Consider the following 7662-nt stretch of genomic DNA (forward strand, 5'->3'; position numbering starts at 1 on the left):
CAATCAAAACTATTATGTTCAGATCAGTTGGATTTGTCTGAATTAGGTACACCTAACACGTATTTTTAAAATATATAATTCACAGAGGTTGCTGTTCAGAAAATAAGCATATGTTTTTTTAATGGCTTGTTGAGGGAAATAAACCTTCAAGCAGAATTGCATTTCAGGACTAGCAGATGGAAAGTTTACTTTTATGGGAGGGTTTTCCAAGGTTGACTCCTCGTAATTCGGAAAGGTAGGAGTGAATGTCATTTTCTGCTCTAAGAGTTAGCACATGTACTGTACAAGTATGACACCCATCATCTCACTGTCACTGCTAGAAGGCTGTAGGAGTATTTGAGAGAAATGCATCTTGAGAGCAGGTGCCATTGTATATAACAAAATACTTTGGTGTTGGACTGGTCTCTTGGGCAATTATTACATATGCATTTTTTTCCTTTTCTGTTTTATTTACTGGCAGTCTGTTTGTCTGTGTTTCTTCTTGCATATAAATAATTCAGTGATTAACACTAGGCAAATGTAAACTATAGGATTTAAAATTAATCCTATTATTTATACAGATACATAAATGGTATTGTCAAGCAATCCCCCTCAGGAAGTACAATGTGCCATCTGAATGAGTTGGTAATAAGTCTAAATTTTTATTTATGTAAATCTTAAGAGATTCAAATGCCTGAAATGTTGCTCTTCATTTTTTATATTTCCTTTCATCTTTTGTAATATGAATACATAATAAAAATGATGACAATTAAGTCAATAACTACCACTTTAATAAGATTTTTTTTCATGTCAATGCATTCTGGGCCATTTGAGAGGTAAATGTGCCTGGTAGAAAAACACATGCTTTTCATACTAACAGAGTGAAAATAAATTAAAACTCATAAGTAAACATGATATTATAAAAAGGGCACGTAAGTTTTAGAATAAGACATATCTGGTTGGGTTGGAATCCCAGCTCTGCCACTTACTATGTGGCTTAGAGAAAAAATAATATTTTTGAGTCTCAAATTTTATCAGAAAAATGGAGATAAAAGTGCTTGCCTCCAACAAGTCCATTTCATATATACAAAAGAATCAAAAACAGGGATAGAAACAGATGCTTATATATTAATGTTCATAGCAGTAATATTCACAATATCCAAAGGGTACAATCCAAACATCCATCAAGTGATGAATAAATGAAACATGGTATATACATACAATGGAATATTATTCAGCTGTTAAAAGGGACAAAATTCTGATACATGCTACAACATGAGTGAACTTTGAAAACATTATGCCAAATGAAATAATATAGACAAAGAAAAGGACAAATACTGTACCATTCTACTTATAGTAGACAAATTCATAGAATAGAGGTAACCAGGGACTTGGGGGTAGGAGAGGTGGTAGTGGGGAGTTCTTGAATGGGTACACAGTTTCTCTTTTAGATGATGAAAAAGTTCTCAAAATGGACAGTAGTGATGGTTAATGCCACTGAATTGTACACTTAAAATGTTAAAATGGTAAATTATATATTATGTATATTTTACAATAAAAAAGCATGTGCCTCATAGAACTGCAAAGATTATATACCCCATATTAAAAAATACTGAGCACAAATAGGTATCTGACAAATGCAGCTCTGAACTCCTCCCAACCCCTTCTCCCTTCCCTTTTAGAGAGCAGCACAAATATTTTTAAGTCATGTTGTGTTAATTTATAATGGCAAAGAGAAGGTGAGAGGAACCAGGGGAGTCAAAGTATATTGTCTTGATGGGAAATATAAATCCAAATATTTTGTCCAGAGAACTACAGAACCACTCATGGGCCTTCTCATCAGATTATAAGGGCTCTCAAACTTTTCAATGAACTGTCTATATTATGTTTCTATAAACCTCCTGGGTTTCAAAGCTCTATTATAAAATGCATTGAGTACCGGGAAAGGTTTTTTTCCCTTTCCAGAGAATGCATTTTCTTTATCCTTTGAAGCAATACTTGAAATAATATGATTCACTTATTCATATAGATCACAAGTTTTTAACAAGCATTAAATGTGTAGATCACAGTAGGAGGTCCCAAGACTTATAATAAATACTAAGTCCCTCCCCCAGGAAATGTAGTAAAGAGATGAAAATAATAGATTCCCTTCTGGAGCCTGAAAGTTCCTCAAGAATGTGTTCTCCAAGGGATACCCATAATATAATAGCATTTTTGTTGTTTCTATTGGCATAAAAGCTCATTTACAGCTTCTTCTCTTCTTCCCAGCTTTTTCTACAGTTCCTAATTTCTGTTTTCTTTTCTTTTTCTTTTTCTTTTTTTCCACTTCTTTCTTTGAGATAAGGTCTTTCTCCATTGCCCACATTGGTCTCAAACTCCTGGCCTCAAGTAAGTGATCCTCCCATCTCAGCTTCCTGAATAGCAGGGACCATAGGTACAGGCCACCACATCCAGATCCTAACTGCTCTTTGAAATATGTGTCTATGTGTATTTATGTGTACATACATATGTATGTGTTTGTATGTGTATGTGTAGATATATACAAACACCCACAAACATACAGCAACATAAACACACACACATATATTTGTGTATAAATACACACACACATACACACATAGAGAGGGAAGAAAGAAAGAATGAGAGAAATTGCTTAAGAGTTAACTCTAATACCTTCTCTACTACTATTGTCTTTGCTTTACTTACAAGTGAATAACTTACACTAAAATTCTCAAATCTTTCCTATGCCCCTCAATCCATTGTACTGTTTCCAGACTCATCATACTTCCCTTCCAAGGTTCACTAACAACTCTGTTATTAATATTACAGAATCCCAGAATCCAGGGGCCTTTTTCAGGGGTCTTTGCCAGGAAGTTTCTGCTATATTTGATAGTACTGTTTGAGCAGTGTTTCTGAAATCTCCCATCCCTTGGTGTCTATCCTACAAAAAATCTGATTCTTCCTCTTCATCTCAATCAGCTCCTCCGTGCATCACTCCATTTTCCTCTCCTACACCTACACTGTGGGGTTCCCCAGGACAAAGCACTATCTTATCCCTTTTTCTCTTTACAGTCTTGCTCTTGAAAAGCCATTCACTATGGCCTATGACCTTCCAAATCATGCCTCCACTTATATCCCTTGGCCTGACCTCCAAAACATTTTTTCCCCAAAAGCCTAGTGAATATTTTCATTTACATGTCTTGCTAACATCAAAAACACTGCATTTTCAAAATCCAACTCATTAATTTTCCCTGTTTCTTTCCTCAAAATTTATCTCCATACTTTTTTCATTGACCCAACTATCCACCCAGGAAATTGGACTCAAAATCATTGATTTATCTTTGGTTTATCTAATGTTGGTTCCTTCAGCATGATATCCACAAATATTTAGGGAGCCTAAATTCCCACTGACTTCGTCTTCACTCAGGCCCTTATCATGTCACAGTTGGATTCTTTCAATGGCCTTTGATTAGTTTCCCTGATTTCAAGCTTTGTTACAAGCTGCTAGAAGGCCAATCTTTAAAAGTATAATGCCTTGAAAGCTATAAGCCCTATTTTTTTTAATAAAATGATTATTGGAAATGAACAACAGAAACTTTTCATGAACAACTCCATTCATTACTCCTTACTGCTTCTATCAATAAAGCAAATCTCAACGTTTGTATCCATAGCTGAGTATTTATGTAAACTAAAATCACTCTTCCTAGCTATTGTCAACTTTTTACTCCACAAGATATACTTTACATTCCATTATCCAGTTAATCACCTTACTGTCCATTCACTTGTTGGCCATACTTACTTTTGCCAATGAATCTCTCCCTCTCTCCCCCTGTGTAGTGGAGTTTTACCATCCCTCTAGACTTGGCCAAAAGCTATCTCTTCTATGCAACAACCAAAACAATATTCCAACCCAAAGTCATATTCCTTCTTTGCCTCTGTGATGTAATTTAGCACATAATGATATATTCAACAATTATTATATTTGCCCTTAATTCACTATCTCCATTTTGGCACAGTTCAGAATTTGCCTGACTAGAGTTTAAATTTTTGCTTTGCTATTACTACATGCACGGCTTTTAAAAATTTATGCTCCATGAACACAGTTTGCGTTTCTTCAGAAGGATACCAATAATCTTTTCATGGTGTTAATGGGAAGAGTATTTTATAACAGTGTATTAGTTAACTATTGCTGCTATAACAAATTACCTTAAATTTAGTGGCTTAAAATAAAGTTCTGGAGACAAGAAATTTAAATGGGCAGGCAGACCTATGCTCAGTCTGGACCATCTAGGAAAGAATCCATTTCCCTACCTTTCCCAGCATCTGGAGTTTGTCCACATTCCTTGGGTCACGGTTCCAAAACACTCCAACCCTTGCTTCCATAGTCAGTCTCCTTCTCTGACTCACCTGTCTCACTCTTTCATTGGTAAGGACCCTTGTAATAATATTAAGCTCTCCTTAATATCCCAGAATAATCTTTCCAACTCAAGATCCTCAACTTCATCGTATCTGAAAAGTCTCTTTTACCATGAAAGGTAACATATTTAGATTAGAACATAGATATCTTCAGCCTCTTGCACATATGCTACATAATATGTGTCAGTTCCCTTTTTGTCACCATCCAGATTATAAATTACATAAAGGCAAATACTAAATTTCATTCCCCTTCTATAGACTTCCCAACATTTATCACGGCTCAAAGTTAATTAAGATAGTAAATAAGAGCTATTAATTTTGATCAAAGTCTATGTATGTCAGATTAGGTGGGATTGAATTATTTGCTCCTGTCTCTCCTACACTCATTTTGAAGGGCTATATCATATACAGACCCTACAGTCTAGCACAGAAAACAGTAACAACATATTCCAATTCATCCCCCATAAGGTTAATCCAAGAACTTTAATTTCGTTCCCAGCCTTACAATAACAAATTTTCTCTCATTTGTTTGGGTAACTGTACCTGACATCTCAGGATTTTCCTTCAAAAAAACTATAATTTGCAATTTACTATTTCATATCCCAACTAGCGATTTGATAAAGGACCCATATTTATTTCCCCATATGAAAACCTAAATTTGATTATAAATAGTCAGAAATGTTTTTTATAAATTAACATTTTAGAAAACAAATCTCTAACTACAAATGGTTCTTTAGAGGAATAAGTTCTCTGTTTTGCCTTTAAGTTTCACAAGGTGATATACAGTACTGCAGTTCCTCTCTCAAGAAAAAATAATATCTTCATTCCCAAATAGTGAAACCATCATAGAATCTTCTTAGGAAATATGTGAACATAAAAGTATATACTTAAGGTAGAAATGCTCTGGGTTAAAATTTGGGGTTTTCTTCTTCGTAAGTTTTTTTTTTTTAAAGATACATGTTTTCCCAGGTCATTTCAAGGTTCCTTAGCTGTGAGTTGAGTTTAATATATTATCCTTAGAACATAAAACTCCACTAAAGCAGTGTTCATAAGCACATCTGTAGCATCCCCTGGTTTCCTCTGCCTTCTTTCTATGTCCTGATTGAAAATTACAGAGTGCCTTAACTGCTCTGTGACCCAGCCAACTACAGGTTTTCCCCAGCAGCCTTGAACCCAAACTGATACCTCGAACATTCTCAGGCTCTGATAAAGATATGTAGGTCCTTGCTCAAAACAATGAAAGAAATTGGCCTCAGCCTTGAATCAAATTCTTTAAACCCTCCTATATACTCCATACCCCCTCACTGAGGACATACCTACGTAGACTATGCCTTTTCTCCCACTGTCCATCATGAGGATATAGAGCAGTGCTCTTTGTTATTAGGATATATAAGTTCCCCTAACAAATACTTTGGACTAATCATCCTGAAATTTAGTGCTTCTTTCTTGGAATCCCAACTGGCCCCATCTCAGGCCAGTTTGGGCAATCCCTCGTGGGAACTCCCCTGCATCTTCTTTTGGGATGACTCCAACCTCTGGTTTATCAAGACAAAACATCAACTTAGCTATCATAACTGAAAACGAAATATCAAAAATGCCTCTGAACTTGAATGTCTGTAAAGAACACACACACACACACACACACACACACACAGAGTGCTATGAATGAAAACAGATGCAGGAAGAATGAGCCTTAAATCAACCACCAACATAATGTCACCGGAGTCATTTAAAAACCAGGAACTCAAAGCTAATCATTAGACTCTGTGCCACACTCAAGCCCAGAAAGTCTCTCTGGCAGAAATGTCCCCTGGTGCCTGAGGAATTTTGCATTCACAAATTAGCAGAAGATAATGTGTCACACTTTGACCTTCTCTTAGAACTTACTTGGTTGAGTCTTATTTCTAATGTTGTTTTAATGTGCTTTTCTGAATTGAATTAATTGTTCACTTGCCCCAGTACTGAGGCTTTCTTTTTTTTTTTTTTAACTAGGATTTTGTTTCCATTTCCTACTACTGGGTGCTACTGTCCCCTGAGGAAAGTGGCCACCAAGGCTTTAAGGCTTTTATAAGCAACAACAGAAAAGCTTATTACCAAGTTTTGCCAACAGACCAAAATTCTGGATTGCACAAAACTCTCCACAATTTTTCTCTTATGGGGAAAAAACTCAGGGCTTAATATAATGCTAAATCTTTCCATGACATCAAAGTCTCCATTTTAAATTATGTTTCCTCCTACATTTGAAGAATATTCTATAGTATATATAATTTCTATTATACAAAAATGACATACATAATATACAATTCTAAGAAACTTAAAGATGGTTACAGAAGTCCTAACCATTTCTATCTGTAGAAACTCAACTTATCATACTATAAAATAAAATGATCTCTTTCACAACCACCCTCCTCATAAGTATATGACTTTTTTTTTTTTTTGGTTGCCACATCATTATAAAACTTTTCAATAAATCCTCATTCCAAATGAATTTTAAAAAAATAGGCACCTGATATGAAAAGGCTCTGTGTAAGCTATAGTGACAGATTCAGATCTGAATATGGGCTCTGCCTGCAAAGAGAGCTGTATATAAAAATAGAGTAGAAAAAAAGGATCCGTATCACTTCTATTTTAGAATTCTATTTCTTTGTTGATTGAATCCCCCAAATGGAGGAACTACATTCATTATATATACAAAGGAGCTTCTGGGAAAAAGAGAAAGGTTAAGTCAATTTTACCACCCTTATATATGATAAAATGATATACCAAGTGCCAACCAAGGGCAGACTAAATATATTTTATTAACAATTTCTCACAGAATTTCCATTAAAAGTACAAGAAAAAAAAATGTATCTATCCACAAAGGAATCTGGCAGTAAAAGAAAAATACAGCACCTTTGTGTAGAACACAGGGTCTTGAAATATCTGACCCCCATATCTGTGATCTTATAAAGCAGGAAAATGTTGAAGGTAGGAGAATTCCTACTGGGAACAAGAGAAAGAGACAGAGAGTTCTCTACTCCCATAGTTTGGGCGGACTCCTCTCAGGGACCAGGAGGTCTTCTACTGCAATGCTCCAGCATCCGCTGGACCCTTAACACTGACTTATTTAGTCACAACCATAACTGAGTTCTCTACCATAAATGCAGCCAAAGGAAAAAATAGGAAAGAAGTTTTTAAGCTCGTTTTAACTAAATGTTTTCAAAGAGAAAAACGAGGTGTAAAGTCTATTTCCTCCCCTAGCTCCACCTCTCACTCCCTCCCTCCCTC

This window comes from Eulemur rufifrons, chromosome 6, assembly GCF_041146395.1.
Source record: "Eulemur rufifrons isolate Redbay chromosome 6, OSU_ERuf_1, whole genome shotgun sequence".
In the NCBI taxonomy this organism is placed as follows: domain Eukaryota; kingdom Metazoa; phylum Chordata; class Mammalia; order Primates; family Lemuridae; genus Eulemur; species Eulemur rufifrons.